Here is a 12536-nt window from a genome sequence, read left to right as displayed (position 1 = left end):
GGTTGCACGGTTCAGAAGGATACGTTATGGCATGGCATGCGACCGGCACTGAAGAAGGAAGCAAGGAATTGACAGGGGAAGCGCTTTTCGTATACAGGCACCGTGTGGCACAATGTTCCCTATCGCATCGGATTGCACTACATAAGCGAAAAGATTCGCCACTCCTCTCAACGCACGAGAAGCACCTTCTACAATCTAGTATATTAGGTCGGCGTTAATTAAACCAAGATTATTCGCATGCGCTGATTTATCAGAGCCGATAACCCGACGGATACCGGGGGCATTATTTTAGGCGAATTTCTCCTTGCTACATCTTCACCCGAAGGCAATGTTTGCTTCCTGTCAAATGCCGACCCGTCACCCATCCATTGCCAGAAGCGTAAGCCACTATCGCACCACATGCTTGCGTTAATGCCACGTTCCAGCGCAGACATCGAGGCGCGCCTATGTCGCACCTCTTGCAAGCGCAGCGCGTTTCCGCAGATATTAGGGGCGTGCGAATGGCAGTTGATTGCAACCGACTCGGATAAGACTCGAACAGTGCCAGAAGCGAATCGAATCGAATAATGCACATTTTTTGAACAGCTGTCAGATAAACAATTTTGACATCCCGGCATTCACAACAATACAAAGTTTCTGTCATTACACTGTACGTTATAAAGCATGCTTATAGAAAGCACGAAGGTGGATGAAGAAAAAGAAGCCGGCAGATTGTACACAAACTCATACAAAATTTATAAATATAACCTTGTGGACCAGTTACTATGTGTGCATACCGTCGCGACCATCATGCGTAATTTTTGCGTATCGTCTGCGGTGAAGGTGAAGCGAAAAATAAAAACACTGTTTTTCTCTAGTAGGAATTATCGCCGCAGATGGTGCCGCTATTGTGCAAAGCATGCTGGAATGAGACGTATTCTGATTTAACCCGATGAGAGGACACAGGTGCTGCGTCTATAAATAGTACCAAACAATACCCACTGCCGAATGCCGTGCCTATAGCAACATTTTATTGCGAGAGATTGTGTGTGGCCGGAAGTGTCTGGCTGACTGAGCGAAGCAGCCTCTAATAATTCTAAATATATTCGTATTTTCAAATAATGAATATATTCGATTCGGGGACCAAATCGAATAGGACGATATTCGATTCGTTACTCCAAATATTCGAACATTCGCACGCCCGTAAGAAATGTGACCGGCGAAGGACGAGAGTCACGTCGAATGACCGTTGCACGACGCGAAAGGGGCACGCCGTATGCATGCAAAGCGAGTGTTTTCTCAAACCACAACCTTCGAGACCGGGGGTGACGCGCACAGCGCGAGTCACCGGATCTCGGAGGCCATGGTCAAGCTATGGTCCGCGGACACGACTGCGTCATCGATAGGATTTCAAGCCGCCACCGAGAAAAACATACACTAGAACCACGCTCGGCGTCTGCCCAGTGGATACGGAGTTGCACAGCTTATGTCGCGGGTTCGCACCCCGCCGCGGTGGCCGCACTTCGATGGCTTCGTGTATACAGAAATGCATGTACAGCATACCTGATTAAATATAAAGCAGGATATAGGTGACTATATGTATCTGCCCCGTTTGAAAGAGGATGCCAATAAATAACCATCATCATCGCGGTCAAAATTATTCCGCAGGCCCTCGCTGTATATATACGGCGTGCCTCATGCATCATGTATCGCCGTTTTGGCACGCAAAACCAAATAATTTAATCTTTCATACAACCTACAACACTGGCGGAAACTGCTGTATACCACGAGGCTGTACATAACGCATGCAAACTGAAGGATATGCAGATACGTGTATTTCCGCATAAATATACCGACCCGACATTGAAAGCGATAAATGTCGCGAGCTTTTCCTTAGGTGTCGTTTCAGGAAGCTCTCCGCGCCGATTTCTAATAAGCCTATAGGAACGTATAATACAACCCAAATCTTCAGCAACTGCGATGATGCCATGCCTGTTTTAGAAGGTTGTCATCAAATTCTGTTGTATATGAAAGAGAAAACAACACCATACCATATATCATTTCACTCCAGCCTCCGCACCACCTTCCCATAAGCCCATCCAACATATTAACCAGACGCCAAGCACCAACCACGAGGAAAGCACGAACACACCTTCCACAGAAAACTAAAAAGCATGCGTTATTTGCATAAGACGCAATGTGTAGGCCAAGAAGAATGAACTGTTGGACTGATCTGTCCTGCACTGCCGACGACGAAAATTGGCGCGACCGACAAAAGGACAACCCACACAGGAAGGGATGACAAAATGATCAAACTGCAACGCGCGTACTCCAATAACAGGCGCGCTTCCTGGGAATGCCCCAGCCAGACAACCATATATAGGAAAAGCTATCCGTCGCTCCTCCAGCTATAAACTCACGGGAAGCCCCGGTAAGATTGGATGGCTCCCCAAAGGGTTGACGAGCCACATTTCTCGAAGTCCTTGGTCAGCTTCGTCAAGGAAACTCTTGATTACGAAGCTAGGCTATATATAGGGAGATAAGATGCCGGACACGGGGAACACTATACAATAAACGATCGTAATATCTCTCTCCTTTATTATTCCATACTCAATCTTATTACCGTACAGGCGCGCCCGACCATATCACGAAAACATATAGATGCGGCTTCTACTCTCGACGTCTCGGGCACAACCTACATACACAGCCGACGTTGCTGATGAGGACGTGGCTCCTCTAATTGCGTTCGCTTCGTTTTGAACGAGGACGACAGTGCTTCCGCGTCTGCCGACCTTCGAATACACGTGCGATCTCGCCGCACGCTTCGCCAAAACAACGACAAAGGTATGCAGACGTGCCCGCGCGGAAATGGCAGCAATCCGTCACAAATGCCGCGGAAAAAAAAAAAAGACCGTCGAGCGCCCTCGACGTGTGCCTTCTACTCGGCTTCAAAGGCCACGAAGTATATATATAATATAGCTGCGTGTTCCCGACGAAGTGTGTACAGAAACAACTCACGCGCGCGTATATATTTTTTTTTTTTTTCACGCGAACTTTGAAAGAAACCCCGCCTTGTTGGCGATTTTCTCCGCTTAAGCGGGCACGTCGTGGCCGATTTCGCGAACTGGTGCCCAAGCGCGGTATCATGATCAGCGCGGGCGATTTTCAAGGATCGCCTTCGCCCATGCATGATCTCGCTCTGCGAAAGAACAGAAGGAGAAGAAGAAAGCGTTCGAACCACAAGTCAAGGATGACGGCCGCTCACAAACCAAAACTAAAATGCCCTATATACTATATTACATTGCTACGGCGACAAGCCCACTGAGCGAGCCTGACGTCATGGAAAGTCGGCCTCCGCAGACCGACCTCGCGCCCGACGCTGTTCGGTCCCCTTATATATATATATATATATATATATATATATATATATATATATATATATATATATATATATATATATATATATATATATATATATATATATTTTCGTTGCTCACGGCTTTCTATATGTACAGGTTCGCTGAGTCACTGGAAAGGTATACCACGCGCATGGCTATATCTATGCTATGGAGGTTATGCATGAGTAACTGCTGCAACGTGTCGAGCCAGCCCATATAGGCGGTGTCCCCATCGCAGCCCCACATATATGGAGCCTTCACAAACGAACACGCTCAAAACGCTCAAAGAGGGCGTATAGATCTAACCTAGAAGCGAACCTACAAGTCCATGCTTTTGTGTACTGTATGATGCCGAATGAATTGCAGGAGCCGAAGTCACGTCATCGACGCCACGTGTTTCGAACGCTGGCATATACATTTCCGAGCTGCAGCAAAATTCTAAATCGTGCACAAAGTGTAAAGAACTGGTCGCAACTCTGTTACAGCGTGTTTTCCTTTATTGCTTTGGAAAGCTGCTAACAGCGCCCATTAGCAAGAATGATTTGTTAAAGGAACGTCTATGTCGATCTGGTGATCTGCGTAGCTTTTTAAATATTTATAGACACCGACAACGTATATAACCATGAAAAAGCACTTAGTTGATGCAGGCTCTTTTTAACATGATACGTTGTATAATATGCTATCTTAATATCGTATGTCTTTTATCTGCAGCAAAATTTCGTACTACAAAATCGAATTTGTGCTCGAAAACAATTGCTGCTACTGCCAGGAAGATCGCTAAAGGGCACCTATATATATATCCACGACAACACGTTGCCCAGGTAACGGTAGCCCAACGAATGCTATTTGCATAGGGTTCACACGGAAAAAGAACAAAATAAATTAAAATCGAAATAAAAACTAAACCGAATGATGAGAAGAAAAAAAAAGCCAGGAGAGTACCGTTTTACGATGAACTATACGAAAAGGGTCATGTCATGGCAGCACGACGTATTTGTCGCAGCATCTCTTGCCAAGTATAATGAATCGCTCAATGCAAGTATGTGCTGGAAGTACGCGAGCCTTTTACGGGGGCTGTTAATAAGGTTCGTATTATCGACCCCCACCCTCGCACGCAAAAGAAGAAAAAGAAAAGAGAAAGGAAAGCTCGAGACGGCCTGCAACACATACGCACGTCCCTTCAATTTTGGCCGTTCCCCGCTACACGAGATTTATACGCCTCATCGCGTGCAGTACTGGACCGCCCACTCTTAAAACATAATATAATATTCAAATGAGCTAGCAGATGGTGCGTAGCTATAGACAGCGTTTAACAGTTTAACAGCGGACAAGGCACGAAACGAAGACGACGACGGTGGTTATTATTATTATTATTAAACAGGGAACGCGTGCATCCGCAATGGGGGATGGACCATGAATCGGACGGCGTGTGCGCACAAAAAACAGGAATGAAACGATATATGTGAGCTGGAAAGAAGCAAAATTGGGAACAAAAGAATACACGTACATAGCACTCCGCTGAGTAGCGACACCGCGTTGACCTTTTCCCTTGTTCCACGGATACAGCGCATATGCATATGTTGAACTACGGCCTATAAGGGAAAGCACGAAGGAAAGAAAGAAAGCTACGCACACGGTAAGCGCCACAAACAACTGAAAGCAATGTTTGAAAATTTTGTTCTGCAAACCTCGCATTGACATTGTGGCCATATAAAAAGCTAACAGTGAAATGTTTATGAATTAATCGGTACTAATTACTGCCGTAATAAGAACAAAAAATACCGGAGGCTCCTTCAGGAGGTTGCGGACAACATACATGTATACAGTTGGCTCCATCCGTACAGAAGGCTCCACTCCTTCCCCCCCCCCCCCCCACCCCCACCCCTTTTTTTTTCTTTACAACTTTTCTCCGTGTTAGCTGGAACAGCCCGTATGCGTATATGATTCAGCGTAACCGATAAGTACTAGCGGTCGGCACTGTATTAGAGGCGTACACAAACACATCGGCGTTCGTAGCGACATCCTGTTTTTAGTCGCAATGATCGACTGTACTACGGGCTTAACTACACCGAGCGTAAACGCGCAAAGACGTAACTCCCACGAATATATTTTCGTATCTTTCATTTTTTGGAAACCAATTTAGCCATCGCCCTGCACGAGAAGGTTCCTGGCGCGCGTTTGAGCGCATGTAGCGTTACAAGATGTCGCCATTATGCACAAACAAACAAACAGACAGACACCTGCGGCCACATCTTGCCGTATTCCCGTGGCACGTACGTTTACGCAATAACATGTGTCCGCGGTGCTAAAGTTCGATATTCACTTCGCCATTTCCGCTTCCGCCATGGCTCAGCCAATCAATGAGCGCTGAGAGGGATGTCCCCAAAAGTGATCGATCAAGAATGCGGTCCCGTATTAATCTTTCATTAATAGATATACCTGCTCTGGGCATCAATAAAGGTGCGTTTTTGTGTGTTTTTTTTTCTTCACACTGTATCACGAACGTCCTTGTTACACCATGGATTGAATGCTACAGAGGTATAAGCATTTGCCCACGGAATGTTGACAGCTCTGTTTACATGCATACAAACGCAGAACGCCGCCGATGACGTCGACACTAAAATGTCACAGCGTAAAAAAAAAAAAAAAGGAAACGTTGCATCTGCGCGAAAGCGAGACTTCACGACAGTACTTCTCTCACTACCCGATCAACCTGTACACGCTTAACAAAAGGTGCACGGTCAAAATGGACTCACGGTATTGTCTCTCTTTTGATGGTTTCTGACCCCGTCATAGCTAAAGCCCCGCCATCCACGCACGGCGGTGGCGCGTGGATGGAGGGGCTTTAGTCATAGCTATTGCTTTATCGAAGCCACGGCTGACTTTTGTGAGTATACTTTCATTCAGAAGCCGTATTTTCGGTCAGCAATTTAAGGGATGCGGCTTACAGGACACGCTCAAGTTGGCTAACCCAGCGAACAGGGCACCGGTCGACAGAGCAGCGAGGCGCCGCGCGCTGGACGTTACGTCACATCACGCTAGAGTGGAATTATCCCCAAAGTGATGATCGATCGGCGGGAATACTAGCCCAGGGCGCCGAGCTTACAAAATAGGACTCCCCCCCCCCCCCCCCTTCTTTGTTTTTGTATGATGAAGTGGCGACTATTCTGAGTGAACATACCTTTGGAGGATATAAACAAGCGAGCCAAAACACAAGTATGCAGAAATTACAAAAACAGTTTCCTCTTGAATAGGCAAAAAATAAATAAATAAATAAACGAGGTGTATACAACATACAGAACCACCTGCGCAAAAAAAAAATGATAATAACAATTCCGAATTCCGGAAACGTTCAAGTCGAGCGTGTTACACGACTTTCCTTGCTACGCAGATTTCAAATATTTTTGAGAGCTGCAGTCGACTTCGACATACGTCTAGCTTTAGCGGCAGCGTAATATTGGCGCGAGTGGTCGATATTTTACATTCGTGAGTTAAGAGCGACGGCACGTCCTTGTACAGCCGATTTGTTGCGATGCGCCGGAGAAGAAAAAAAAAAAGAAAAAAACGAACGCGCACCAACGACATCGCCAGAATAAACGCAGCCCATTTTCCTTTTTTTTTTTTTTTGAGTGTCGTGTTCCTCTTAGGCAGGAAAAAATGAATGAAAGAGGAGACGCTGCAGAAGACACGGGAAGCCTGGAGTCATTTTCTTTATTTATTTTTCCTTCCTTCTTTCTTTTCCCCAACTGTGGGCCACTTGTTAGGAGGGAAGAAGTTTGGGCGTGTTGGTAGTTCAATCGTAAACTGCGATACATAGCGCAAGAACGACGCCGTCTATTCTTTTACCTAAGAAAGAGCTTGAGTTTCTTGGCATATATAGTAGTCACATGACTGCTTTTCCCTTCTTCCTTCCCTTCAGTGTGTCTCTTTCAGTGGCTTCCCTGTGAGTGTATATATGCTTACCAGCTGCAATAAATCAATTGTTGAAAGTTAGCGCTCGTCCCGTGTTCCTGCTTCGTCCTTGTGTCGTTCTTGCGCTATGTATCCCAGTTTACACTTGTTAGGGCCCGCCCGTTTCGAAGGAAAAAAAAAGCCACGCGGTGAAACAGTTTCCATACACGGACCCCGCATAGTTACACATGCCTTCCGTTTCATACACGCGGAAACAAATGCACAAACGATACGGCAGTCTACATCATTTCCATAAGAGGAATACGTAAAGCAAGAGGAAATATGGGAGTCCACACGGATGCGTTTCAGTCGGAATGGTCGATTCGGCATAAAAGGCGCGGCTTTGACGCGATACACACATGCGCGAATAGGCCAAATACCCGTCTCACCATTCCCTCTCTCTCTCTCGCCCTCTATCCCTCGCAAGTTCTCCCGAAATTTATCGCACCGCCCAGAAACAGCGACCATCAGCGCGGAAGGAACCGAAATCGCTGACCTCTCGGATCATCGCGGCAGCGCCGGGAACGAGCCCGTGGCCACAGTTGGGTTCAATTTGATCTCGGATTACAGGTCCCGCTCAGAAAAGTGATCGTGCAATTGCGGCCACGCGAGCTTGCTTTGGGACTCGCGTTGGGGCCGAATGGGCCCGCCCCGTCAACCGGGGTCCCCCCCGTATCCGATGGGCCGTGAGCACGCTACGCGACAGCCGAAGACAGATGTGGCCGCCGCCGCCGCCGCCAGCCAAGCCAAGCCAGCTATAACCACGCGGAAGCGATCGACGCGCGCGGTCGTGTCACCGATCCGCAGTTTTATGGATCACTGTCGCGTCGATCGCGCCCGGCAGGCGACCTGAAGGAGGGAGAGCGGTTTCGCGCGGGTTCGTAAAAGGAAGGAAACAAGAGAAGGGAAAGGAAAGTAGAAACGACCTGGGTGGCAATCTAGAGAGCACAAGACTGTGCGGTATCCCGGTTCACACAACTTCGATCTGTACGTACAATATATCTCTCTCCAATTGTCAGCTCTTTCCGTATACGTACTTTCGATGAGCTGCTTCGTAGTACTGTACTGGTTAGATGTGTTGGTTTGTTTGACCACGAGCCCTAACAGGTAACGCACACTCGCGACCGAATGTTTGGAGACTATATGGGATCAGCAAAAAAAAAAAAAAAAAAAAAAAGTTTCTTCTAGCACAGCCGCGGCAGTGCATTCTTTTTTTGTTCATTTGTAAAAGAAGCGCAGGTGGGCTGTATCGCATGCTTCCAGCCTACACGCCTATAAGCTGAAAAGAAAAAAAGAAGCAGCAGAAATGTTCATTCGCACAATGCATATGTGTTACTCATTTTCTCTTTACACTTTCCTTTTCTTCAAGCTAAGTATTAAACTATTTGCCATTCTACCCACCTCATCATATCCGTAGCTCCTTCGGAGTGTGACATGAATAGTGAGCTTCGCGGTCTTTTCTCTCACAGGTCTCTAATAACAAATAATTGTTGATTTTATACGGGTATCAGAAATCATGCAATAATAACCAACAAATATTGCGTAAGTATTTATTTATTTATTTATTTATTTATTTATTTATTTATTTATTTATTACATACTGCAGACCAATATGGTCCAAGCAGGACGGGCAATTTACAGAATATCTCTATTACACAAAAAAGAGAACAACAAGAAGAAAAGAAACATGATAGTACCTGAGGAAAGAACACAAAAAGACATAATCATCTAGTCATACAGTGCGTCATAATGTTCTGTTAGGCTATTCCAATCACAGAACGCGGAAAAAGGAAAAGGAAATGTCTGTTCTCGCAAAGTAAGGGGTTAGAAAGTGTGTTTGGTAATGTCACGTAGGTCTTGTGGCCAAAAGGGAAAGAAACTGTGTCTGATCAATAGCCATTTTACCGTTAAGAAGCAAGTTCAAAAAATTCAGACGACATTTTTTTCTTCTCGATTCAAACAATTTAATGTTGTTAGCTTTCATGAGCTCAGAAGGAGAATCAGTGCACTTAAATTTAGAATAGATAAACCTGACAGCTTTTCGCTGAATCCTTTCTAACTTCTTAATGTTAACTTTAGTGTAAGGATCCCAAACAATAGAGCAATATTCAAGCTTAGGTCGAATGAATGTGAAATAGCTAAGAAGTTTGACCTTAGGAGGAGAATTTCAAAGTTTATGTCTTAAGTAACAAAGTTTGCGGAAAGCTGAAGAGCAAATGTTATCAATGTGCAGATTCCATGAGAGGTTATTAGTGATTGTCACTCCTAGGTACTTGTAACTGGTAACCTGTTTCAAAGGAAGAGATGTCAGGTTATAAGCATATTTAAGAGGAGTTTTCTTAAGCGTTACACAAAGATAAACAGTTTTATCCGCATTAACAGTCATGCCAAAATCTGTGCACCACTTAGATACATTAATGAGATTAGACTTCAACTCAACCTTACATGTACACCTCTGATTTCACGAAATAAAACATCTGGAAATAACTTAATTTGAGTTCCAGGAGTAATTACAGAAACAATGCCATTTATATATAGAAGAAACAGCAAGGGTCCCAGAACACTTCCTAAAGTCTAAAGTGTAAGTAAAGTAAATAAGTACAACTACATAATGACATATTTAGTGCACATATATGCTGCAATTATGGATCTGAAACCGGTGAACGCTCAAGTCAAAGTCTACTGTGGTAGGAACCCAGAGACTACCGCAGCGCCTTGGGTATATATATCCCTCCACCAAGCACCTGTCGCCAAACACGTGAGGAAGGAATGCTTTTAATACCTGTACCGCTATACGTGAGGAATCCTACACCAAATGAAAGCAATACGAGCACTCGTCGCTTTCAACCAGTAAAATTTACTGAATTATGTATCTTTACGACAGTTATCGCACAATGAATGACGTCCGTGCGAGAGAGGCGAACGTGCGGGTTTATCTTAGCAGACGGTTGCATCAGCAAACGTTTTGTTCGATTTTTTGTTATCATTTTCAGATGTATATATTATTTACAGCACTTCGGTACTACTACTACACATCGTTCGCTGAATGCAAAAAAAATCAAAACAAAAACTGCGACCCTCAGCCACGCGCCGGTGGGTTGACGTGACGTCCGAGGTGTATGCGCATTCGCCGAGCATTTTCAGACGATGAGGCAAGGCATGCGCCGCCGCAACTTGCGACCGCTATCTCCCCTTTCTTTTACGTCGCGCCCGGCGTTATCTCGGGTCGCGAGCGCACACTTCTACATACGTGCTCTTCTGCTTCGGCATACCAGCACACGCGAAGGACGGTTTCTTGCGCACTATCGATCAGTGCCGGTCAGCCGTTCTAAAGTCGCAGAGAGAGAGAGAGAGAGGGAGGGAGGGGAAAAACAGCAGCAAGCGGCAGCTCGCTTCGCGCCGCCATTATCTCGTGCGGGCACATGTGTGCATGCGTGCGAGTGTGACACTGTGTGTGCCTTGTGATCAGACTGCTTTTTTTGCTTCACTAGCAGCAGTGTTAACACTTGACTGTTTGACTGACTGACTGACTGACTGACTGACTGATAACGTCCCCAAGTAACACTGTGCGGCTATGAAAGACGCCCAATATACGTGGCGATCATTTTGAAGTTTTCCGGTATTTTTAAAATATCGCCTGTGACAGGCGGCATTATTTTTGTATGGATCATTCGAACAGGCGGACATCAGTAGCAGGAGAAATCGATACAAATATCCAACTAAATAACATAAATTCACTAATTAACTTCATAATTACGACACCTATTGCAATTTACGAATTGTAGCCGGTGAGGTTGCAAGACGCATCGACTTGAAATTAACCTCACTTCCTCCTTCTCCTCTTTCAATTCCCTTTCCCGGTGCAGGGTATAGCCTATACCGGGCTCAGCCAACACCTCCTATGAGTATATAGGAGGTGTTGGCTCAGCCTGGTTAACCTCCCTGCCTTTCGCTTATGACTTCTCTCTCCAGGATGACACCAGTTTCGAGATATTTCCCGAAGTGTGGGACGAAATACATGGGCGTTCTAGTTACTTTCGTGTTTCACTGCATAAAAAAGAGCGTTCTGTTAAAAGAAAGTGGGACAGTACATTTCTTACGGCGAGTTTTATGGCGTGTATCTCCAAACTGGTGTCATTCTGGAAATTCATACCAAGTGTATGGCCTTGCAAACTCACCAGCTACAATTCGTAAATTGTAATATGTGCCGCAAAGTAATTAATGAAGTTAATTAGCGATTTCGTTTATTTATTCAAATGTGCCTCGATTTCCCCCGTAAGCAATGTCCGCTTATCCGAATAATTAAGCTAAAAGACTATAGAATTACGCTATTGCAACAGGCGGCTTTTAATGTCGCATAAGAGGGCTTCGGATTGATTTCGACCACCTGCAGACTTCGATGCACCCAATGTTCAATGTACGCGAGCACTTGATTCCGCATTGCGCCTCCACCAGAATGGCGACCGCCGCGCGGCAGGGAATCGGACCCGGGACCTCGCGAGCAGCAGCAGAACGCCGCGTACATATCCACTGAGTCGATCACCGCGTCGAGTTCACTAACTTCTGGCGAGGGACCCCTACCCTGTAACAACACTTGTGGAGTACAGCGTGTTTGTAAAAGGCAGCCGTGCTCGTGTGCAGGCACCGCCTCTTAAATAGATTCAGTATCCATGTATATTGCCTCGACACTCGAAACTGGATCATTTCTCCAGACGACGAACCTGCACGTGCGACGCCCAAATGTTAGCCCCCCCTGGACCTTGGCTCCTCCCTGCTTTGCGTGAACGCCCTGCTGTCCGTCCGAGTAAATCAGACCGGATCCTCTGAAGACAGTGTAATAGTGTAATCAAAAGTGGCGATTTTGTGGTCATTCCTATACCACCGCGAAGCTATCGCTTGACCGACAATGATCCTACAGTGGTTCCCGTCCTCCCCCACCCCTTTTCATTTTCTTGTTTTCTTTTGTGTTTCGTACGTCATATATAATAAGAGATGGCTCGCCGTGTCGGCAACGGTGCCACGCGGACCGGTCGTTTAGACTCAACGTGTAGCCTATATACACAACCACATGCGCACTGGCCACACTTAATCCTTCCCCAGCGCCTCTCTTCTATGGACAAGAACGGCACCGAGAGCGGCGCTGCTGCGCCGGCGTTGAGAGCGCCGCATGCGAAGCAAAATTCTATTAGCGGGTGGTACCCCTCTCCC

General features: G+C 46.0%; 1 protein-coding gene and 1 long non-coding RNA gene across 2 annotated transcripts in view; one reads left to right on the top strand and one right to left on the bottom strand.

Moving 5' to 3' along the window:
* LOC126530880 (uncharacterized) overlaps window positions 1–12536 on the bottom strand; it is a 97121-nt gene that overhangs the window by 71508 nt on the left and 13077 nt on the right. The gene's annotated exons all lie outside the window — the stretch shown is intronic.
* The window catches only part of LOC129385036 (uncharacterized), a 29727-nt gene continuing 25031 nt past the window's right edge, over window positions 7841–12536 (top strand). The window contains exons 1-2 of the long non-coding RNA XR_008612565.2: window positions 7841–8315; window positions 8798–8870. This is a non-coding gene — a long non-coding RNA (uncharacterized lncRNA). The remainder of the gene's footprint in view (window positions 8316–8797; window positions 8871–12536) is intronic.

This window comes from Dermacentor andersoni, chromosome 5 (genome assembly GCF_023375885.2).
Source record: "Dermacentor andersoni chromosome 5, qqDerAnde1_hic_scaffold, whole genome shotgun sequence".
In the NCBI taxonomy this organism is placed as follows: domain Eukaryota; kingdom Metazoa; phylum Arthropoda; class Arachnida; order Ixodida; family Ixodidae; genus Dermacentor; species Dermacentor andersoni.
Note: the sequence above shows the minus strand (reverse complement) of the source record. Positions and strands in the feature narration are given on the sequence as shown.